At 38.6% G+C, this 25,519-nt stretch overlaps 1 protein-coding gene across 6 annotated transcripts in view; it reads left to right on the top strand.

Annotated features, from left to right (window-relative positions):
* CDH12 (cadherin 12) overlaps nt 1-25,519 on the top strand; it is a 573,314-nt gene that overhangs the window by 139,724 nt on the left and 408,071 nt on the right. Inside the window, exon 1 of one of the 6 annotated variants that reach the window (XM_080580156.1) lies at nt 15,322-15,397. The exons of the other annotated variants lie outside the window; for them this stretch is intronic. The gene's annotated coding sequence lies outside the window, so the exon portion shown is untranslated. Of the gene's footprint in view, nt 1-15,321; nt 15,398-25,519 lie in introns of those variants that run through there. 6 annotated transcript variants of the gene reach the window in all.

The raw sequence follows: 25,519 nt of genomic DNA, 5'->3' as shown, positions 1-25,519 counted from the left end.
CTCTTGCTTCCTTTACTTGTAGCACCTTCTGCCGATGCAATAGAACAAAATTCTGCCAGCAGACACTGCATAGGCATAAAGTGCAAGTACCACTTTTAAAGCTGTAGCTTCTTAACCTTTTTCTTTTAAAATTGTAATTACCTGCTTTATCACCTGCAGTCAGGCCTAAAGGTACAAGCTACTGCTTTAGGATATCCAGATTGCACACTTCATGAGGGTGTGAACTTACCCAGGGTGCTGTGATCGGTTTGCATGGAACTTTGCGTGGAACAGCTGGTGAGACTGGGGTCCAAGGGGAGAAGGCTGAAAGTAAAAATCCTCAAGTGGGGCTATTGCTCTTGCACTCCACAAATTGCTTCCATTAGCACCAGAGGTTTCTTCTGAGGCTGTTATTTGTCTGTGCCTCATGGTGTTAGAGACAGAACTAGCAAAGAATTAATGATCAGTGTCATGATCTTTCCTGACTTCTGTTTCTTTTAACTTGTGCTGTCTCAGCCCAAACCAAAGTGGAGACTGTGTCCGTTGTGTTTCTTTGATTTCTCCTGCTGCAATTGGTTATTGACCCTGCTTAGCTGTAAGCCAGGAGTTTCTAATGAGTGATAAGATTTCAGAGAATCGTAGAATTATTTAGGTTGGAAACAACCTGTAAGAACATCTGGTCCAACCTTTGACCTGGCACTGCCAAGTCCACCATTAAACCACATCCCTAAGCACCACATGTACAATTCTTTTGAATACATCCAGGGATGGTGACTCAACTGTTTCTCTGGCCAGTCTGTTTTAATACTTCACAACACTTTCAGTCAAGAATTTTTTCCTAATATTCAACCTAATTTCATGAAATTAATACAGTTGACAAAAGAAATTCATAAAAAATTGAAATGACTAAATGGTTTTAATTTTCTGAGGTATTGCTGCCGAAATTTCCTGTATATGCAGCCTTTCAACATAGAAAATCAATAGTAATCCAAGTAATGACAAATTAGCTATATAAGACTAATTAAAACAGCTGAACCTGTAATAACCCAATCACAAAATGGAAATGTTGTATGTTTTATAATGCAATGCAGTACATACAGTTTCTCTGAGCCAGTAAATGTTAGTTGCTATCTTACTGAAAACTTACAGTAATATCAGCATTGGTGATTTCACTGGACACCTTTCCAAAATAAGCTTATTGTCATTAGATGAAAATTAGCCTATGATTAGATTCATGTAATTGGCTCTAGAGGCAGAATTAAGACAATGTAGAGAAATGTTTGTGTTTGAAAAACAGTTGGGAAACAATTGTGTTTTGAGAAATTATGAAGTTTGGAGGTTGCTTCTGATTATGTAGTAAGCTTTTACGCCACAGAGTCTTGTAAGTAGAACAGATGCAAGTTGGGGAGATCAATGTTAAAATATGAAGTCTCCTTAATTTGCATGAATCATCTCTATGTCAACTGTAGTGCTATAAAAAGAAGTCGGAGAAATACTCCGTGTACTTCTAAGCAGGAAAAAAGGAAAATGTTAGCGTAGTAGAGCATCAAATAGGAACCATCTCATTTGTAATTAGTTCATTCTAGTCTTTCTGAAGGTTTGTTCTCCATTTTGTCTGTCTACGTTTTAATACCATGCTTAAAATATTTCTCAAATTAATATTACATTAACTAAGGCTGCTAGATTTATTTTTAAATTGTACTTATGTGAGTGTTGTGAGATTATTGCTTTTGGCAACTGGCTTGTTCTGTGTCTTCTGCTAGTAAATCTATGTCTACTCATTGAGAAGAAATTAAAATTCTGAAGAGAATGGCAAAAGACAAAATAAAGCTAGCACTTGTGTTTTTTTGTCACAATTACATCAGCAGATCTTAATGTGTATTTTGAAGATGCATTGCCAACCAGTGAAATGACCCGTCACTGCGTTGTGACCTGAACAGCAGCTGGAACACGGTAGATGGACTTGAACAGTATGACAAAAATGAACATATATTTTTTGTGGTTGCTTAGGCAAAACCTGAAGCCAAAGTGAGACAACTATTTCTGACACAACTGACTTTATTAAAATACTTTTAAGAAATCTCAGAGTGCACTCACTGCACTGAGGTTGAGAGAAATGCAGCTGAGGCAGTCTTGGCTCAGGTGTTACCTTCCTGGTATACGTTAATTCCCTGAATCAGTCTCTGGCTTTCATGATAACATTTTGACTCTGGAATTAATTTAGTAATTGATCCACATAACCTTAATTACAGTATGAGCTAATGGAACTTGATAGTACGTAAACTAGGCTATAATCAGTGATGCATGTGCCCTGGGCAAAAAATCCTGTCTGAGGTGAATGACCTTTGTGGGCTGTGAATATTTAAAGTTGACAAAAACACAGGAATGAACGATCTTGCCACTTCTGTGAGTAACAGAAATCCCATTTAAGTGAATTTGGTTGTATGTGTACGTAAGGAAATTCTGTTTTGGTGTAATTTTATATGATGTACTGGCTTCCTGCTACAGTCTGCTGTCAGTCTGACAGTTGCCTGCAACAGTTTTTTCATGTGCTGGCCAATTTCTCCCAAATTTGCCAGGCAGCAGAAGCCAGAAGGCAATGGAGATGTTTCTGCACCCCCATGAAGCTCCCTCCATAGCAGGCCAGGGGTGTGCAGCATTGCTGGGGGCAGGCAGGTGAGTGCAGCTACCTGGGAATTCACAGGATGGATTGCGTACTGAGATTTGCCTGCTTGCAAGCCCTCATGCCTGGTCTGGAGCTGTGTGCATCAGACGTCCCCCCTATCTGGGGCAAACTCATGCAGGAGAATGTATTTCCAGGGTTCATTTGTGACAATTCGAATTGGTTGCCTGAGGGAGAGACATTTACCGAAGATGGATAACTGCTGAGAGTGGGGTACACACAAATGTTGTTTTTACCTGTGGTAGCTGTAGGAGATAAATGGGTATGGCGTTTAGACCTGGCCTGCTTCCGACCTCTTCGCCAACTTGTTTGAATATCCTACAGGGTAAAAAGTATCTGTCTCTGTCTGTCCTGTCTCTCAGCAGCTCTAGGAAGTATATGTGAAATGTGAACTGTGCAGGTGCTGGAGGCAATCTGAAAAAGTATCCGTGTATATTGAAGCACTGGCACCACTGGAGAGAATGAAAGTAGTGTTAACAATATGTTAATCTCAGTCCTGTAACAAATTCAGTTTTATTAAATACTGCTTAATGGAACTCATTAAAGATTTTAAACCTGTTTACTTCCCATAAAATTAATGCCCAAAGGAAAAAAAAAAATTACATAGAAAAATAACTGTTTCCAGGAAGGTTATTTCTGCTGCCTGATTGCATAGCACGTATGAAATCTCTATGTGACTTGTGTATTCAAGGAAAAGATAATATGCTACTTTTTCTGAAAGATGGCACTAGTCACCTTGGCAGTAGAGGTTACAATGCCAGTTACTGTGTTGTTATTAGCAACATCTGTGTTAAACACCTTTAATTCAGCTCCAGCTTTGAAGCTTATTGCTCTCAACAGTGCTTGCTGACATTTGGAGAAAACAGGCTGGATCTTCACTGCAGTTAGAAGGCAGCTAGTCATGGCCCTGCACCTGCTGCAAGGCCTGGCTTCGGGTGGGTCCATCCTCAAACACGCAAATGCATTCATGAATTACCTCCAATGTAATGACCTTCCATTAATGAACTGCTTTGAAAATGGAAGCCTGGTGAGCTTGTGCTGGTCTCTTTCTTCCTCCTGTGCTTACAAAGTTATATGCTTCTCATACTGTCCTCTTACCACAGAGTTCAGTCTGATTCATTGTTTGAGGCTGTCCTGGCTTCCAGAGGCTGAGAGCGAAAAAGGTTTTGGAAATCCTTAATGTTAGCAAATGGAAGTCCCATTTTAGCTGACATCTGCTATACTATTCACTTATACAGGTCGGTCAAAATACTTCATTACTACTAGAACCAAGATGTTAGATTAGGCTGTTTTATGGTGCCCTATTTCCAGGGAGAACCTGTTGATAAACTCAGGTAAAATGCTTTGGGGTCTTGTTTTTTTTTTTTTGTTTTTTTTTTTTTTTTTTTTTTGTGGACTTGAACGTCTGTTTTTTTTTGTTTGTTTGTATGTGAGGTTTGAAGCTTGTGGGATTTACTCAGGTTTCAAAGAGAGCCTGTTTAGTCATGTGTGACTGTATTTATGTATTTTTTTCCAAGTTGGGAATTGCCTTTGTGCCTTTCATTGTCCTAAATTGTCTGTTCACAAACTGTGTACAGATTTAAGCTTTTGCCTGATTTGTGTGCAGGTATCAGCAGTGCTGAATGAATGTTCAGTGAAATGCAAAATGGAAACTTTGGACGTTTCCTGTTCCATTCTCTGCACTAATACTTGTGCTGGGGCTGGGGAGGGAGTGGAGATAGCACTCTTGCCATAGGTCAACTGTAACATCTTCCAGTTTAAGGTGTATTTAGCCGAAGCCTGGAAATTACATTGTTTTACTGCAGTCCCTGAGGCTTGTGAATCAGATGCAAAGGCAAAACACCTGTTATAAGAGTCACAAACTAATGAAGTAAAAAATCCTGCAGCTTACACCCTGTGCATAGTCTGCATGTCATTTGTAAGCCTGTGTAATTCTCCTTTCTCATGGAAACCCAGGTGCTGGGGGCCTGGGCTTAGCAGTCTGACAGTGGTAGTAAGGCTGGTGCAGCTCCTGGCTCCCAGTCCAACCAGCAATGAGTACGGGCGTGCAGACACATGTGCATGCAGACCGTCTGCGTGCACATAAACGTCTGGCCACGTAGGTCGTCATGCACAAGCACGCTCACACTGGTCAAAGAGTGTGTTGGTGGGTACAAGGGGACCACACGTGCCGCTGGTACTGAGGCTGAGCGGGATGGGGGGAGGTCCGTGATTGTAGTACATGTGCTGACATACAGCATGAACCCCCGCAGCAGCTGCCCCTGGGTCCCTGCCTCCCAAGTTGCTGTCACCAGCATGGACAAGCCCCTGAGGCTGCAGCCCTGGTACCAGTGGCATGTGTGGTCCCCTTGTACCCGCCAACACACACCCTTGTACGGGGGCATAGTACACATGTCCAGTAGCTGGTCCTGGTTCCTGGCTCCTTCCCAGCTGCCTCTCCTGAAAGGAGAGGAGAGGTGCACAAATGTATGTGCACACCAAAAATAGTCTTCTTGCTGGCTCCATGAGTGCCTGGGTCTCTGACCCCAGGTGTCACCCCAGTGACTGCTTTCAGCCCCTCATGCATGCACGTGTAAGCAAGTTGGGTCCCCCAGCCAGGAGAAGAGTTAGAAATACAGTCTAAGAAGATTTAATTTAATTAAAATCAAAGGATTCTGAGTATCAGTTACCTTTGTGCTGGATGTCTTTAAGATATCTCAAGCTAGATATTAAAACTATCTTGACCACTTTGGAAAATTTTTGGTCATATGCTGTAGTCTTCCTTCCCCCTCCCAGTAGCATTCATGGGATCAAAATGACGAATTAAAAACTTTGGATTCTCTAGAAGGGATTTCTCTTAGGATTAGAAGTAATTATCATGTAAAATACTCATCTACTTTATCAAAATATATTTTAAAATAAACTGTCTTATGATTTTCTCATAAGGAAAGAAAAATGTAATGAAACACTTGTAAACAAGAGCACCATCTGTTGTGATTTCCACTATTAAACACTGATCAGTACTTCCTATATCTTGACTTTTACAGATGGGATTTATCAACTGAATCATTCTGTGATATTAACTTCTTAAAACAATATAATGTGTGAATATTATTAAATAATAAGTAACTCATGCTTATAATGCTTTAGGAAGATTGCTTCAGCAATAGATTTTGTCCTGGTGAATTTCCATCTGCAGCAGGTAGCTTTTGCTTTTCAGCAGTGAGTCTGCTTTTCACTTTCTACGTGGCAGATACATGCTGGATGTTTTAACTTTTTAATTATTTTTTTTTAGGTGCATGAGATAAGAATAAAATTAATATGATTCCCTTATAAAAGAAATGCAAAATAAATACTGGAAATTATAACTTTGGACTGGAGAAGTAAATTGATGTAGTGTGCGTAAGAGGCTTTCAATTTACTACTAAATTTGTGTAATGGAGATGTAGAGCACCCTGTCACTTTTCTACACAGCATAGTGCAGTTCACCAAAGGTAAAATGGGGAGGTTGCAGAACATTACTCCAGCTGTTATGTGGTTATTGGTAGTGAGGCTTGCAGTATAAGAATGAGGCTAACTCAGACCACCATGTGAGAAGTTCACAGCCATCTCTACAGTTTTATTTGCTCTTTTCTGATATGAGTTGAGTAAATGTGGTATGGAAAATATTGAGGAAGTATACTATAAGATCATATAGTTTGTAAATGTCAAAAGCTATTCTTAGGTATGCTTGCTAACTTTTTTTTACCTCAATATTGTTGCAGTTATCTGTTTGTTTTTGTTTCTACAACACTTGATCATTAAGTCAGATTTAAATCTTTTTTTTTTTCCACCCAATATGTAGCTGGTTAAGTCTCCCCTGTGACTACTCCAAAACCAAATGCATGTAGAGACAGAAATGGATCATGCTACAGTATTGTTCAGTAATAAAATGTTTTTAATGCCCGTCTCCATTATGCTCTAACAAATGCATTTTCCACACATGAAATGCAAGACCAATTCTTTTACTTTGTTCACTTGGATGTCTTGTAAAAATAATGGTTGTTAAAAAGCAGTCCAACTTTTTTTAAATTAAAACAATTACGTGGTATATATTTCTGTTCTTAGGGAAAAATAAAAGAACTTAATTTGCCTATTCATGTTTTTATTGCTGGATTACTGAAGGAAATGAGCAGAGATATAAAAGCCTGTGTGTAATTCTTGAAGGCAGAACCATGATGATCAAAAAAATATGTGTGAAATCCTAAATAAGCTTCAAGTTCTCAGGAAAAAAAAAAAAAGAACTCTATCACTTGAGGTAGGGGGGAGCAATATTTCTAAACATGGAATGAGCCATTTCATTACTGGAGTCCTGAAACATTAGATTTCCTTTAGTAGATATTGTGGACGTGGTCATTTGGAGAAGATCCATTTGAAACAGAATAGATGTACTTTGTTCTGAAGCTGCCAAGATTAGAGTAGGTACTAGCTCAAGTCATTAGTTTAATGGCTGAAACTCCAACTTCCAGGCGGTAAAACTTGTCATACACATGCCCAGTTGGTGCTGCAGCAGGATAAAACAGGCTTCTTTCAGATACCTGATGTTGGAGTGTTTGTGCAGGTGCTCTTGGGAGCGCTGTTTGTCGGCCAGGTCAGTAACTTGGTCTTTGAACATACCACGTTTCTGAGCAGCTGTAACTGCCAAGTGCTGTGCAGTCCCAAGGCACTCCTCATCCATTTGTTTACCTACAGGCAAGAGGCTGCAGGGCTTGCTGAGAGGTGTGTGTGATCAGCAGCTCTGTTACTGTGATGTATGGTAATGGGTTATCAATGAAATGGAAGTAAACCAGGTCAATAATCTATAAAAGGCAAATTTATTGTAATGACTTTAAGAGCTGGATAATCAGCTTAAAGAACAAGAAAACTTCTTGTTTTTATTAAGAGTCTTGATAACTGCTCTCTTTGGTGTGTTTACTGTCCATTTGATGAATACTAAATATTGACCAGGGTAAGTTATACATCCATGAAACATCCAAATGCGAAATGTCTTTAAGTGAAGCTAAATACTGTAGATTACAAAGTGCACATAAATTTCCAGCAGAAGATAGACACCACCGAGAGCTCAGAACTGCATTTCACTGCCTGTGCATGCCAAGGGCTGACCAGAGGACTTTGGCACTCCTGGGAGTTCTCCTTCCTCCTCAGCTGGAGCCAGGGGACCTCCCCTCCCACCAGAGGTGAGACCCTGTTCCCAGAAAGGTTTCCAGTGCTTGCCCTTCAGCTATTTGTGACGCATGGTTGTTTCTCCCATAACTCTACTTTACGCTGTGAAATCCAGACCTTCTTCCTGGCAATGTTTGTAACTGTGTTTAAGTCCGTGCTTTGGTGTCATGTCCAGCAGTTTCTCACGTGATAGGAAGGACTTTCTCTTGCTCTGCTCAGGTAGCTTGAACGCATGCCAGGCTCCAGTTACCTGCCTGCATGCCTCAGTGTTGTATTACTTCTCTTCAATTCCAGAAAGGTTGAGCTGTAGCCTCCTTGGGCTCAGTTTCATGTTTTAATTGAAAGCACTTAAATGAGCTGGGCTAACCTGTCCTTAGGCTCAGGGAGACAATCAGTCTCTTATTCAACAGCGCCATTTTTATTTCCTCAAAGCTTTTATATTAAGTGGTCATAATAGCAAGTGTCTTCATATGAAGTGAGACCTCGCTGTTCTGCTCAGCTGCTGAATGTGAGTGCAGATGAGGTGGCGGTGAGGTGAGGTGGGGTAGGACATCTGCCTGTCCAGGAAGGAAACAGCCACAGGTAGTGGTTTCTGTGAGTGCTTGGGAGACAGATTGCTTCTTGTTCACAGGAGTGAATGTGATGAACTTCCTCTGTAAGTCATTATCCTTGTCAGCTCTCATGAATTCCTCAGAAATAACAGGAAATCTATTAATGTTAGAGGAGACCAGCAATACCACTAAATGTTCCAGATATTTCTGGAATTCTAATTTTGCATGGAAAAAAAAATATATCGGTTGACTTTGCTTGCCTGCTTCTTAATTTTGATAAATTCAAATAAAATGTTTAAGAAATAGCTACACATTTAGCCATTCAGCAGCTTTATAGTACATTGTCAATAAGCAGAGGAAAAACTGAGTATCTAGAAAGTTGTAACAGATTATCCCTATTATTTTCTTGAACCATCACCCAGAACTGCAGAATTTCTGAAGAAATGTTCAAGACCAGCCTCTGTGACTTTTACATCATTCAGATCCTGCCAGATAATGTGACATTCTTAGGAAAGACTTGAACTCCTTCACTGTATCACAAAACAGTGTCACCAGTATAATCCAGATGGAAGAGCTCTTTCTATATCAAGGCAGTACCCGGCCTTTCTGGTATATGATAAATAGCACTGTCATACAGGCAGAAATGACTGAAAACTAAAACGAGAGTGACGAACTCTTTCACACAACACCCAGCTAATCCTCTCGGGTAACGATTGTCAGTTGCCACTTGCCTAGGCTGTGCTTGATTTGATGCTTTTAGGTAACATCTTTTCCCCTTGTTCCTCATGACTTCTACTCTCCCACGTGTTCTCATTCAGCTCTGCAGCCGTTCTTCCTCAGAAGGTGCAGCCTTGGTTCATTTTTAAATTAATCTAACTATCGAAAGAAGGGCACAGTTTTTTCCCTAGATGATTCTCGTGGGGTCTCAGATGTTTTCTTGATGTTTTATTCTAATTTGCACTGTTACATATTTTACTGTTTTTTCTTGTGCCTGTGTTTTATTCAGTCTGTGATATAATTTACCAATAAATAAAAACAGGAGTTATATGGTAGCTGAAGAATTTAAGTGACAATACAATATACTACTAATTTAGAGTATTTTGTGCACTTGTAGTTGGTAGAAAATCAGTGAGATAGAGTTCACAAAGCAGCGCAACCATGACATGCAAAACTTCTTACAAAGTTCATTCTTAGAACTACCATCCCATGAGAGATAACAGTATTTAGCAGTGTGATTTCCATTAGAACTGAAGCTAATAATTTGCCTAGTTCAGCATTAACCTCAGCAATGATCCACCAGCCAGGAAACCCCCAAGAGGAGTGACAATTGCCCTCTTCCACCCCCTTCCACACATGTAGTGTTTATCGCCTTTATTTTTATTTTTTTGAAAACTTTTTTTTGAAAACTTTTGCAAAAACTTAAAAATTTGGTAATACTGGTGACGGGTGATAGTGGGAAGGAAATAGGAATGTTAAAATCAGTCAATATGGAGATTGAGCTCAACTAGTGTTAGTGCCTGATGTTAGGAGCTACAGACTATATTAGCAAATAAAACATTGAAGCAAGTTGGCTATTGACAGTCTGTGTAGGCAGAAGAGTAGGAAGATTAGGCATCAAAACATGAGAGGTAAAAGGTATTTCACAGTTCTACTTTGGTCCTTGGAAGTGCAGTAATGGAGTTGGTGTTTTTGACTTGCTTAAAAGCTCACAGAACAACCAAAACATTGAGTGCCTCATTTACGTTCAAATAATTTTATGCACAAAAGAAATACACCATAGATACACATATAGACACATAAAGCTATGAATTTAGTATTAGTCTACTTATCTTAATCTAAATACAAAACCCACTTATTAGTCTATTTGCAATAATAATACTTGTAATCCAAAGTAAGACAGAAAAGTACCATTAATACTACCTCTGGAAAGGTTACTTGAGAACTTACTGGGACCTGCCCCGTTCTTGGTGTCATGCTTGCCCTTCCTGTGCTGCCATGCCTTGACACGATGGCTGCCTGCAGCAGTGTGGTGGAACAGCATGTCCTCAGCACCCGGCAGGCTTTTGGTGCTGGTAGTTAGGGTCACCTGCTCCTCCATCTTGGAGCCCTTGAGGGGCTGATCTGGTAACGGAGGAACGGCATTTGCATCTCCTGGACAGGGAGCTGAAAGATGCCTTTCGATGTTTCTGGGTGTCCACATCCCCACATCCATGTTAAAGGAGATCTGGATGGACAGTGAGATTTAAAAGCTCAGGTTCTTATTAAGCACTTGTTTCTGATTTACTTGCTGACAGGGAATATGGTAGTGAAACAGATTATCTGGGGTTATCTTCACAGCTCAAACCTTTGTATTTAGGACCATTGTTGTCTCTTCTTTATGAAATGAACTTCATATGTTTTACCACTGGTAGCAAAGTGAAAATGTACTCAAATCATTGTTAGAATCTTAATTAGGAATTTGAAGAGAGTCTTCATAGTTGCAGTCTTCAGGACTTTTTGCTTGAACCAGCTCCTTCTGTGTCTCGTCTGTGCAGTTTTAGCTAGTCTTAACACTTGAGTTATAAGTACTCTGAAAGGGGATTCAAAGAATTAAGTGACTGTCACTTCTTTTTCTCATGATTATTCTTCAAATTAAAACTTTTTTAAAAATTTTCTTTTGCACTGTTGGTGGTAGCCTGTTGAATCCAGACTTCATTTTAGTAAAGAGGACCTATTTACCTAACAATGGAAATCAACATTTTTTTTTGTGACTTACACTTCATCAAAATTGTCACGCTGTTGAAAATTTTAAAGTGTGGCACAAAGAAGGTTTTTTCACACTTTTATTCTTAAAAGCAGCTTCTTTGGGACTTTGGTATTGCAAAGGTCATCACATCTGATGATTTTAATTGTAAGTTTTGCTATATACTGTAAACTTTTTCTGAAACCCTGGCTCCTGAAATAAAAGAGCAAAAAGATCTTAGGTTTCATTAAAAAAGAGCATTCTTCTGATGTTTCTGGTTGAGGACAAAAGTTTTTAAACATGCTCTATACTGAAGAACTGTAAAGACCATGTGAGAAGAGTCTTCACTCTTCCACTCTTTTGAAAATATTGTCTCTGAACACACAGGCCCTACAACATTCCTGTTTTGGAAATTCCTTACTGTGATATCTGTACCTTAATGTGGTATTTGTGTTCGACTGTTGCTATCCTTTTCATATAATTATTGGTTGAAATGTGTTTTGTACTTGAAAGTGATTAGCTTTCTACTTCGTGTATTTTCTTTTTTTCTTAGGACTGTGATTGTATTAAAACATTGAAAACTATCCTCCTTTTCAAAATACCTGTCTTTTGAAATACACATGTATAATACTGCTTTATATATTCCTGTTTATAAGCAATTCTATGGCACCTTTAAAAGTCAGTTTTAATATTGGTAAAGATCCTTGGTAAAAGCCCTTGCAAGGCCTGCATTCATAGCAGTATCCATGGAGTTGGCTTGTGCGATGCTGGTTGTGGGAGACGAATGAAAAGTTCACTTTTCCATGCCCATGACTTTTATCAAATGTTAATTGCTATTCTACATATATATTGGTGACAAGGCTCAAGTCAGTCAGAATCTAGGAGTATGTCTGCCTGCACCTTTTAGTTAAAATAAATGCACTGGGAATAACAAAGGGCTTCTAACTGAGGCTTAATAAAATACCAACTAGAGCAAGATGTAGCTTTTCAAACAAATTAAAATTCCACTTGTGACAGCTGGAAATGAAAGAACTGGCCTCAGTTCCTTTCCTGCTCATTCTGCCCTTGTAGAGCAGTTTTTTTTCCCCATGGCCTTGCTCACCCAGTGATTTCAAGTGACATCCTCAGATGCAGCAAACTTCACACATCCAGCTCTAGATCCTTAGGAGAATCACTTTGTCTGCCACCTCTGAAAACTTGGCTGTACATCTGCTCCCTGCATCTTCTCAGGAGTCTCCCAGCCTGCACCACTTCTTCAAGTTCCTTCTGTGCTGTGTTGCTGTTTCTGCCTACCTTGCCTTGCACTCCAGAAAGCTCCCCAGCTGAGCAGCTTCACCTGCTCTCAGAGCAATCTCTGCCCAGCCTGAGGGTCCCTCCTGACACACTGCAAAAATATGGTAGTACTTGAAGAGCATGCACGCCCTTTCAAAACAAAATTTGACTGTGCGTTAGATTATGAACAACCAGAAAAGGATACTATTCTTCACAACATCTAAAACGGACAACAGACAACTACGTCTAAAGATTTATTGTTCACAATCACTTCCCAAGTTTTCTCAAGTGTGTGTTTGTTTTTTTCTAAACCTTTACATCATTTGGCATAGCTTACCCTTTCTGGCAAAGTCTCTTATGTGGAAATGTGGAGTTGCATCCTGCATTTTAATATCTGTTTGGACAAAAGGAAATGCTGAGAGGAGAAACATTTCATAATACTATCTGTTACAGGAAAAAGTGTTTAAATTAGGTTTTTCATAAATGTTTACTGAGCTTACCACCTTTCTTAGAACTTTTTTTTTTTAACACTTGTGAAGGTAAGTGCTTTGGCCTCATATGACTGTATGCAATTTGTTCTACAAAACTAATTTTATTGTTGTAAGTATACTCTCCATTTTAAATATATATATTGAGTTTACTTGGAAATGTAGTCTAACTATGCCTGCTGGCAAGCATTGGCAAATACCTGGCAAATGTGTGAAAATGTGTGCATATTCTTGTGTTGTGCTTGATTTTAAAGGTAGGTACAGACTGTCTTCTGATGTTTTATGGCCTAACGGTATCCTTTGACCACAGATGGTGTCCTTGTCATAATTCACTAAAGCTGTGCTACACAGAAGGTAGATATTCAAGGCAGAATATTTCAACACTGCAAGTCCTGTGAAAATAAGGTTATGATCTTAAGCTATGATTAGAGTTCAGTCCTTTCCTTCAGAAAAGAACATGATAACAGGCAAGATTTTCTAGTCTGTCTGCACTGAAGTTTCTTATTTGTTTCTCTGTTTCCATATGTCATTGTCCCTCAGTCAGGATACTCACAGTATCCCTCTGGACAAGTTGTCCAATTGTGAGATGAACATGTACACATTACACTGGGTGATGACCTGTCTGTGAGTGGTAGGGCTCAAAGAGTGTTAGTGAATGTGGTTCATCTGGCTGGTGACCAGTTATTTGTGGCATTCCCAAGGGCTCAGTGTTGGGGCCAGTTCCGTTCAATGCTTTTATCAATGATCTGGATGCAAAGGTTGAATGCATGCTCAGTAAATATGCTAATTATATGAAAGTGGGAGGTGCTCTGGACCCTGACAAGAGGCGTTGCAGAGGTATTTAGGTAGTCTGGAACATTGGGCAATCAGCAACAGCATGACATTTAACAAGAACAAATGATGGATTCTGCACCTGGGACAGAGTAATGCCAGACACAGGTACAGCCTGGTAGATGAGTGACTGGGAAGCCACAATGTAAAAAAGGATGTTAAGGACCTTGAAAGTGTCTAGAGGAGGGCAACAAAGCTGGTAAAAGGGCTGGAATGTCCTGTGAGGAGAGGCTGAGGACACTTGGGTTGACTCCTCTGGAGAAGAGGAGGCTGAGAGGTGACCCCATGGCTCTCTGCAACTCCCTGAGGAGGGGAAGCACAGAGGGAGGTGCCAATCTCTGCTCCTGGTCACCAATGGTAGGATGGGAACGGCACAAAGCTGTGCCAGGGGAGGGTCAGGCTAGACATAGGAAAAATGTCTTTCCATGAGGGTCGTCAAACACTGGAACAGGCTTCCTGGTGAGGCAGTTGATGCCCCGTGTGTATCAGTGTTCAGGGAGCATTGGGATAGCATTCTTAATACGCTTTAACTTCGGGTCAGCCCCTAAGTAGTCTGCCAGTTGAACTCAACCTTTGTAGGACCCTCCTCACTGCAACTATTCTACATTTCCTGCCTGCATGTTGGAAGGGGACAATATCTTTAGAAGTTGTTAGGCCTTCAGCCTGAGGTGCATTAGCTGCTGTGTATCTGCTATGTATTTGAGTCAAACGCGGACCCTGTGACAGCTTATGTCATTGCATTAGTGTGGTTTAGGCTTTTCCTAGCTAGTTTGGATGGTAGTCACGTTGGAAAGGCAGGGAGAACCAAGTTGTGCAAGGTACCACCAGCTGCCCTAGTTGCAACACTGCTATTGAGCATTGGTACAGCCAAGCAATAGGAGATTCAACCTACTTCTCATCTAGGGGCCTTGCTATGAGCAAAGCTAGTTAATGTGGTCAAATAACATAAGTACTGCTGTGAACTACATGAACACTCTGATTTTGCTACTGCCAGTTACAACATCAGCAAAGCAAAAATGAGATGTTTATACAAGCAGGCTGACTCAGACAATGAGACAAAGTCCCAGGTACCATGTGCAAACTGATGGCTCTCCTGTGACAGCCACTAAAGCCAAACTTTATTTCTAATAGGTTTCCTATCCCTATGCTCACCATCCTAACTGCTGATTAAATGCAGAGGTCTGATGTGGTCAGAGGTCCAAAGTAAGAACAGGTATACTTTGCTCTTGTTATAATGGAAGAGTTTCTACCTGAAAGCAAAAAAAAGAGAAAAAAATATTTAATATTTACAGGGATGCTAAAAATAATAATTCTGTTTTATGTTCTTAAGTTAATGAGACTTTCAGATGTAGTTTCTTAATGCTTAGTTCAGCTCCATATCCAGTGGAATGAATAAAACTTTAGTGAAATGTGATTGTATTAAATAAAATTTAAAATTCTGTTGCTGCTGCATATTGTTTGTTACTTTTAGAGATATTTGCAAATATGCATGCAGAGAAGATAAGAACTTGAAATCCAATCAGGCATGTGATTGCATGAGGAAAAAAAATGAGCAAATAATTAGATTTAATTTGCAAATTTGCATTATGCATTAATATTTTGTTTCTACATTCTAAATGGTTATTTAGAGTTATACTGAAGTACTCCATGCTCACATGTCCTGACTCTGCAATTATTGTATGGAGATCATGTAAGTAAATTAGTTCTATAGATGTTTAACTCTCAAGCTATAGAGAGATTATTAAGACCTTAGGCCATGATAGAATGGGAGTTCCTTGAGCTTCAGAGACTTTAAACTAAATTTCTTTGCTAGGTAAAGTACTTCTCTTGCAAGTAATTATTTTTCCTTTATGAATATATAATGGTAACTGGAAAGTGAACTGTCTCACTAACATGGAAATCCCACCCTGAAGGATGCTCCTAAACAATTTACATAAAGAATTGCTGATAAGTACTCAACAGCAGAACTGAATAAGCACAGGAGAATGGCGTTAAAGTAGTACCAGCACTTGGGTGAACATGTGAGCAGTAAGATCTTGCAGAATAAAAAGATAAAAGCTTGGTGTTCTTAACAAATTTTGAGATGTTATCATTTTCCGCTCTGTCCGATTTTTCAATCTTAATTTGAAGTGTCAAGTACAGTTTAGGAAAGCAGAAATATTCCAAGACAATATTACTCTCTAATATTGTACACTACTCTACCAGGAAAGTGTACTAAGGCATGAAATATAAGCTGCATTCTGCAAGCCTCTGGCTGGTATATGTTATACAGCTGTCCACCCTTGGAGAATCCAGCCATGGATCATTCCTTATTTTAGGGTTCAGTGATAGAAAAACAATGAATTTTTATGTTAAATGATTCTTTTCTCATCATCATAACTTTGGGTTACTAAATGTAATTGATGCAGTATTTATTTTAAATGAACACTAAAAATACTTAAGATTATGTCTTTATTTAAAGCACTGTACAGCTCATATACAGCCCCATGTTTTGGTAACAGATGTACTTCAGTTTAACAAGGAGCTAATTTTATAAAAATGTCATTCAAATGCACAAAAGAACCTCAAAAACATTTACTTTGCTTCCTGAAAACATTATAGTACCCTGCTATTTTCCAGACTTTAAAAAAAAAAAAAGTCAGATTTTTTTTTCCACATTTTGTTTTGGGATAAATTAATTTCTAAGGAGAAAGAATTCCTGTAATGGTAGTATAAACATACATTGAGCTACCTTATTGTCGTAATCTTTCTAGTACTTCCACTTCTGTGACATTAGAACAGTATCTTAAAGACTACGGCAAAAGAGCACGGAGTTTTACATTTAAGTGTACTGGAATGCTTCTCTGTATTTGCTGGACCTGAAATTCTGTGTCATTTGGATTACATACATGTTTGTCATTGTTACTGGCAATAATACATATGGAGTCCTCAGCATTCCTGCCTTTTCTACTTTCATGGTTTTGCATAGAAGAATTTGTTTCTGATTTCTGTCTCACATAGTGTTAGTGTTGATCTCTCTTGGACCTGCCCCCTCCCCACCCCCCCCTCCGAGAGACCCACTCCTAAAAGTCTCTCCTCTTGATGGTTATGAACTGTAAAATGTTTTTGGCTGTAACTGGATGAAGTATTTTATAGCTGAGCATAGCATCGTATGGTATGGTATATCCTTTCAGAAAAATTAGGTCAGCTGAGCCTCAGTCTGTTATGCTGGTGGCTCAAGACAGAAGTGGTGTGTTGTATTATTGAGTTATTGAGTGCCAAAACCAGCTCAGACTGGGTCACTATGGCACTTGCCCTGTTTCCAGTGAGACATCCTCCCTTGTTTGCAAGGTCCTGTAACGTACAACTCAAATCACAGGTTCTTTTTCCCCCAAGGTTAAATCTCCTTGAGGCGCACACTGGATTCCCTCATCCTTCTGCAGTACTCATGACTTCACCCATGTGCTTTCCTTGAGTGAAGGAAATCCCATGAATGTGTCTGCATTTTCCCGAGGCAAGGGGCAACCCATGCTGACTGTCCCAGTCAGATCCATATGCACGCTATCACGACCTTATCTTCTTCCACAAGAAGCCTGTTTGGCCAGGGCCAGGTCAGGTAGATCTTCCAGTGTTAACCAGAGAAGTGGATCCTACTAAATTTGCTAAACTTACTTAAAGATCTCAATGGCAGGCAAATTAGCTTGGATTAGCTTGGATCAGTTAGCTTGGATTTAATTCTGCTGTGTTCTTTTGAATCTGGAGACAGATCAGGTGATCATTTACAGTGCTTATCTTTGTCCATTTAACTACATATGCTTTGTGATTCCTTCTGGGTATTGCAATTATTTGCTTAATCTTGTGAAAGGAAGAATTCTGTGAAGAAAGATTTTTTTATTATTATTATTAAAAAAGCAGTTAATAGAGTTCTGTGTAGGCTGCTGGTGCAGATTTCAGGGCTGAATAAAGTGACTGAGAATGCGCACAGCCACGTGTCTTCTGCCTCGGTATGTGACACAGCACACTTGTTTGTCTGCACTCTTCTAGATCCCTCTGATAAACCCCCAAAATTAGTTTAATAATTTTAAAATCTTTTTTTTTCAAATTAAAGGTTTTTCTTTTTTTGACAATGGGCTTTGATCACAGTAAGCTTTTTGTAACATTTCAAAAAACAAACAAAGAAAAAAAAACACATCCAGGCACTCCTTTAACTGTAGGGCATTTCTCTAGATGGGGGACTTGATGATGAACTTCCTTTCATGTATTTTTCACCGCAGAAAGAGACACTTGGCCTCTTAAATGAAATCTCACTACTGCTGGCATTCTTACTGTTTACCCAGTACAAGCTTGATTCTTCAGTTCACCAGTTTCAGTAAAACTCTTCTCAAGAAGTGTGACCTGAGTGGAATAGAGAAGTTGTTCAAGAGACCTTCTTGCAAGTCTTGAAGCGGAGGAGCAGCTATCAGCAGCTGCCATTTTGGATTTTGCAGTTTCTGGGGACTTTCTGAGTCTGACACCCAACCATATTATTACATCTCAGTTTTGAATTTATCAGGAATTATGAAAAAAAGAAAAAAAAAAAGATTGCCACCGGAATTCTGCCAGCAAACTGAATGCGCATATTTCTGGCTTTCAGCAATAGCCAGTAGGTGGCACAAGTGTAGAAGAAATTTGTAGAATTCTTTTCTTATCGGAGTTCTTTTATGTTTGATTAATCTCAAGGATAGTAATTCAAATTTAGTCCAGATTGTTAAAGTGTTCTCACTCCTTTATACGTGTCTGTCTCTAAACTGTATCTGTATTAGGTATGTGTGTGTTAGTTTTCTTTTTATGCTCCTCCAGTATTCCTTGTATACCAGTAGGATTCTGTGACAGACTGTCGAGAGAGAAACAAAATGTTTTCTCTGTCTGCGTTCATAAGAGATTTCTCAGTGCATCCCTGAGGAACAGTGGCAGGTAATTGTCTCACACGTTGCCTTATACTAGGATCATAAAGTAAACAAATGTTTTCTGTCTAAAGAGATAATTTTCTTTCATGAGAAAACAAATTTTATTTTAACTCTCTACTCTGCGTCTTTTTTGTAGATCACTTGGTTGTTTATATTAAAATGATTTACGTTCTCACTTTCTTCACTTTGCTATGAAACATACCACTATAATTTTCAGGTCACAGTTTCTATTTTGTATGACAGCAGGAAGTTATTCCTGTTTAATGCACAACAAAGAGTTGTCCTTAGTCACAGGAGAACCCTAGAAGTTTCATACAGATTTAAAGCACAGGTGAGACTGATCTGAGACTTAAGAATGGTGAGAGGCTTCCTCTTCCACTTTTACTGTCATCTGATCTTTAGAAGTGGAATGTCCATGTATCGAATACATACTTTTTTCACTGTATTCCTTGTTAGCTTTCCTGAGAAAACTAAAATACTGGGAGTATAAAAAGAAGCATTTGGATCATAATTTACTTTCTATGGATCTGAGCACAGAGACAACATTTCTTAATTATGAGTAACAGAGAAATATCTGTCAGGACTTATTGCCAATATACACTAATGACACGTTAACTGTGTACTGATTTCATAGTTATGCTATTTGCATAATTGTTTATATCTTTTCTGATTACCAAAATATAAAAAAAAAAGTTCTTCTCTTACTGGAATTCAGCTGATAATGTTTGAAAGTCTATAACAAAACGGACTGGAATTAAACTGAAAACAAAAAAACAAAAACCCCAAAAATGTACTTTTAAATTAGAGTGTCTCTAATGTACCTGCATTTTAGTTGCATTGTATTTACACTATTCCTATCCAGGTCTACTTGCTTAAGAAGTTATTTATTTCACTGTATTAGCATTCTTCATGTCAAGACACATGGCATGTGAAATATGAAATATGGTAGCCATATTTCCTTCTTTTACATAAGGAAAGACAGTTAATATAATTTTAAGGAAGCCAGTCATTAGGAGAGAATAAATGGGAGGTCACTGAGGAGCTATCATGAAACTAACCTTTAAACCTCTCTGTAAAAACTTATGCTATGGCTAAACTTCACAGGCAATTGTAAACCTTCAGAAACTAAGCCACGGATGTGATTTGCGCTGCCTCCTTGGGTAGTATCAGGCTTGTAAAAACATGTTGCCAAAACAGACCCAATCTCAAGTATCATGTTGCTTGGCTTGTAAAAATGTGCAGACAGCTATCATACTGTTTTTAATTTACTCCCTTGGCCTGTAACTATGATAGTTGCTGTAGTATCATGTCAGAAATGCTTTCCTTCAGAATACCAATGCGAGATACCACGATGTCTGCTGCTGCATTTTTCCTTTCTTTTCTTTAACTTACGTCTTAATGTCAAGTGATGGTTCCTTGGACAAGTGCATCTAAAATCCTACTTATGGTTTAATTTACGTTATTATATAATGCTCTTCCATTAATAATTAGGTAACATATTTTCTTTGTGAAAATGAGGCATTGTAGAAATGAATGCAAATGAAGACAGTGCTATCTTTTTTTAAACTTTTTATTGGAAGCAATATAGCTCCTTCAGTAAGTAGAAAGTTTATCCAGGTGATCAAGGAATCACGTTAACAGATTTTTACCTTCAACTTTGGTTCCTTGCTACTTTTTCTTTTAAATAAGGAAAGTCACACAATTGATTATAATAGGTTTTCTGTATAATTTAATTGATTACAATAGGTTTTCTGTATAATTTGTGTTTTCCTTAAACTTGTAACAAAACCACAAGTAAAATAAAAACAAAAAGAGGCAGGTGATCTGTGCCTTAGGAATAATAAACACCAAAGTTTCAGCAAAGTAATACAACAGCATATAATCACTTTAATTTCTTTCATAATACTTGCAAGGCTAATGAAGTTAGGTCATAGCTTGTCTACTCAATATCAAAAATGAAGCACTTTTATAACAAGAAAAAAGGTTCTTTGTGTAATTTTTGGTCTAAAACACTTGAAGACAAAAATCTGAACATTAGCTACAGAACAACACAATGTTTCAATTTAATATTAGGATATTAAGTGTTCTTTGATATATCTTCTGTATGAAAAGCTTGTAATATGGGAAGATTTCTTACTACTATGAAGAACTTTAGTCCAAAGCTGTGTTTAAAACGGCAATTTTGTACTTTCAATGTTTCCTGTACTCAAAGATAAAAACACAACTAGAATAGAAGTTCAGTGAATTCAGCCTTGTTATATCGATCACTTTCATATCAAGTATGTGTAAAATTGCAAGGTCATTACTTAAATATGTTTCAAACCCCTTTTTTTCATGTACTTGTTGCAGCTGCTCCCAAAATTACATGATGTTTGCCAAGAGTATGTGAAAGAAAAACACGTCCATTATCCATCTTCGTCAGTCCTCCAGGAATTAGGTAGCTGCTGTTTTTTTTTTTTTTTTTTTCAGATTCTAAGAAAGGGTTTTCAGCAGTCACTAACAAAGCTTCCAGCTAAAGCTTTTCCTGGCACAAGGATTAATTACTGCTAACTTACCTACTAACCCTTCCAAAATTACACTTCGTGTGGTGCAAAAACAATGGTGTTAGGCATTAGGCTGACAGTTTTCTCTGTCATGCAACATAATGTCCCACCTGGCAGTGCACCTGGTACAAAGATTTGGCAGTTTTCCAAGAAATTGTATTTGCAGCCCCTTTACACACCTTTTTTTCCTCCCTTTTCCTGTTATTTTTTATGTATTTATCTATGCTGTGGATAAAAGCATTTCAAAAGTTCCTTGTTCAGCCATTCTTCTCCTGTGTGCATTCATGTTTTTATTCCTGTAACACATTGCTTTTGTGGATAGTGTCTGTCTGAAAGTATCAAGGCAGTCCTAGGGAAATTGTTCTTTTTAGGGTCTGTTGCATGTCATCTTAGATATATGGGCCAAAGCCAATTCCGATGGTAAGATGTAAATACTAAGATGTGACAATTAAACCTCTTACAGATAGTAGACCTTAATCTAATGTGTAGCTGAGCTGTATGTTGTGCATAAACAGAGGATTCTGAAGTTGAAATGTCAATAGGGCGTTCTGAATTACTAGCTTCATTTGTATTAGAGGAAATGTCTGTCAAATAGGTTATTTTGTAATAAGTATGCTTTTAACTGAGTTTTCTCTACTGCCATCTTAATGCAATATGAATAAAATGTGTGCTCTCCAGAAATGCCCTACCAGTGTGCTGAAGAAGACAATGTTAATGTTTCAGTTTTCATTAATTTACAGTGCCCTTGTCACCATCCAAACTAGCTGAGGTGAGTGTTAGCCCAGGAGAGCTGGGTGCAGGTAGTCTTTGCTCTTTCCTTTTGCTTGTGCCCAGCCATAGGAATTGCACCAGGAACTGCTAGGCTGGTTACCGAGAGCCCTCCTGTAGTGCCTGAATGCTTCTGGCCAGGTGTGTCCCAGGTGTGGTGGCAGCACCATCCTCTTGCATCAGCTGTGGCTCTCACCATCTATTCTGGTGTATCGCTTCCCTTCAGGTCAGTGGCAGAGGCTTCAAGCAGAGTCAGGTTTTAATTGGTGTTCTGGTGCTGAACTAAGATAAGAGAAGAAATTTTTAAAAAATACAAAAGTTAAATGGAATATATTTATGGTTGTGGCCAAATTAAATCCTTGCTAATGTAAATTCATCTTCTAGCAGATGAAACAGTGGAAACAGTGAAACATTCTTCTTGAATGTGAACTTTATAAAATTCCAAGAAAAAATCTGTGTTTGATATAGAAATGCTGTAATGCACTTCTAAAATCCTGTCTACAAGTGACGCAATACAAAAAGATCCAGGTGATTTCACAGAATTACAGAATGGTTTGGGTTGGAAGACACCTTAAAGACCATCTCATTCCAACTCCCCTGCCATGGGCAGGGACACATCCCACCAGGCCAGCTCAAAGCTCCATCCAGCCTGGCCTTGAACACTTCCAGTTTTGTGAGTTTTGAGTAGACTTTTGTTCAAGTGCTAATAAAGTAAAGATAGTTTTTTATTCCCAAAGCTCACTTAATATGACATGTATCATAGATAACAACGCCTGTCTTCACTCATCTCTCCTAAGAGGATCACTCTTAATAGGAAATGATGATACAATAACAATATGGAGACAAAATTACTGCGTTCAGGTTGAAATCCAACGCACTAACCTTTCTTGTTGTGGAGTGGATGAAATTTCCATTTAACAGATTTGTAAAACTTCTACTTAGTTTAACAGGATGCTTTGTAAAATAAGCTGCCTTGATGGGCAACTGCTACAGGATGACATGACTATGTCAGCATGGTTACACAGGACCAAACCTCGGTCATACCAATGATTTTATCCTGTCTTTGAATCTCTGATGCTAAGGTTTGTAGTGAATCACATGTTAATAAAATGAGTAGGTTTTCCCTTTTTGTGTTCGCATGTTAAAGTTGTGTGTGTGTGTTCTCTGGTTAGGTTACAACAAAATTTGCCTATAGGAACAAGATTACTAGACTGGTAAGTAGCTAACCAAAGAAAAACAGAGCTTGTACTCACTCTGCAATAAAAGCTGTTAGTAAGCAATACAAGCTGATGTCTTTGAAATCACCTGGATGCATCAAGGGGCAGAGGGAAGGTGCCTTAGGATTCCCAGTCACCAAAGATGAGCAGCTGCTAGTGCCCTGCTGGCCAGTCATGTGGTTACCTATAACTCGTGTAAGCATCGTGCATGCCTCCTATACATCCTTCTAATGTGAAAGTGAAGGTCACATTTAGCTCCAAACTGGGAGTAGCAGCTAGAAACCTTAATTGTGTTCCCAGATAATTAACAATTGCCTGCCCAGACTTGGCCAAAATGCACCAGTTCCTGGATCATGGTGTGTTCTCCATCATCAGGGAACAATGGAGTTGGTTACCAGTCTGAGTGGCAGAGGGGCAGCGCTGTTGCTCTCAGTCTGGGTGGGGGGTTTGGTTTGGCAGAAAAAAATATAGCGTTGTGGAGCTGGGAGAAGACAGGGCAATCAGAGATACACTTGTTCTCCAGTTCTTTGTTCTGTCTCAGATCCATTCTGCAGAAGATAAAACATTAAAGGCCCATCACCCCCTCCCCCTATCAAGGATGCTGTGAACATTACTAATGGGTGCATTGCTCAGAGCTGAGAGGAAACTTGGGTTGGTAGCTACATTTTTAATAGAACTGCAAGACTTGCCTAGTGTCTCATTAAACACTTCAGTTTGACTTCCTAGCCTCAGACTGTGCTATTACAGGCAGTGATGCTTGCTTCAGTGAACTAGGAAAATACAGAGATGAGCGTGATTTGCTTTGTTTGTTTGTTCTTCTATTCCAGCTGGATTAAGCTAAATTATTCTCATCTCAGTGACTTGCTACAGACATAAAAGAACTGTGGTTCTTACTCCAATGAGAAACAAGAACATTACCTCTGCTCCAGGCTCTGTCTTTTTTTCCCCTATGCATAGTGTGTTCCTCCAATGTTTGGTAGTTAAGCGAATCATAAAGTTTTCATGCTCTGCAGTGGGTATATTCATATGTAAAACTACTACTATGCTTGTCATGAAATTGTAATAGGACACAGCATTTACTGCAGCTGTGGACTTTTTCCCAGCCATCTGAATCTCCAGGTGCGCCCTTGAGTTGACAATAACAAAGTGATGTGCTATTATGTCTTTTTACTGTATTTTATAATCTCACTGTCTGGGAAAATTGTTTTATAGGTAGGAATTAATATAGATAATTGTTCCTACCTTTTGTAAAATTTACGTGGTTTTACATGTTAGGAGTTTGATGTGAAAAGGTATAAAGTATAGGAATACAGATGATAGATAAAGCTCTATTAACTTTATGGATTAAAATGGTAAATTTACAGGCAAGTAATAAGATCTTTTATAGTTCAGGTTAATAATAATATTCTATAAAATTCTAAACAGAGCTTTTGTATCATTGAACTGAGTTTCTGGCTGCTTAGTTATGTCCATGTCAGTATAAATAATAATAGCCTGTAATTAGAACACTTAAATTCCACTTCATTTTCAAGAAGGAGAAGAGTGAAAAATGTCATAACTTTTGTGCCTTATGGAAAACTTGGATATGTTTTTTAACTGGAAAAAAAAAAAAAAAAACCACAACCCTTGAAATTCCATTATCTTAGTTAATATTTTTCAGTGCAAAACAGTCATCAACAATGAATTTCACCTTACACAGAAGATGAGTAGAAAGCCCTTTATTGCCACTCTGTTTTAAATATAGTTGGAGGAGGAAGGCAGGTAAAAGGAATCTTGTGTTGTGTTTAGGACTGTAGCTATTCCCTCTTTGCTACATCTGTGGAGTTGTGGCTTTTGGCATCACAGTTGTATGGACTTCTGCTGCCACTTTTTGAGGTCCTCCAGAGTATATCTGGGCTATTCTATTTCATTCCATTGCTCAGTGGCTTCCAAATCCAGTCATCTTGTAGGAATAGCTGCATAGGATTTTTATCTTCACAGGTGGTTATTTAAGGGATGTTATATTTAATAAACTCTAGAATAGAAGAAAAGAAATTAATTTGAAAAAAAGTTAACGTATTTTGGAGTGTATTTTTTTTTGCCTGATTCCTGTTAGTCTGTTTAGGTGCTGGATGTTTTTGGAGGGTTTGATAGTTTTTCTTCATATTGTCAACTCATATTGCAAACAATACAGTGAACCTGTTTTTTAATTGTACAGATGGCAATTTTTTTTTTTTCTGTCTCCACAGTATAGTTGTACAAATCCTGTGGGATCTTTGTTGGTTTTTTTTGTTTTCAGTTTTTAAATAAAATTAATCCTAAGAGATTTATTGGTTTTCAATACAGATATCTTGAGGTGAATAAGCACTTTCTAGTGATG

The sequence above is a fragment of the Anser brachyrhynchus genome (genome assembly GCF_964034855.1).
Source record: "Anser brachyrhynchus genome assembly, chromosome: 2".
NCBI classification, from domain to species: domain Eukaryota; kingdom Metazoa; phylum Chordata; class Aves; order Anseriformes; family Anatidae; genus Anser; species Anser brachyrhynchus.
The sequence above is the reverse complement of the archived record's forward strand: the minus strand, read 5'-3'. Positions and strand labels throughout refer to the sequence as shown.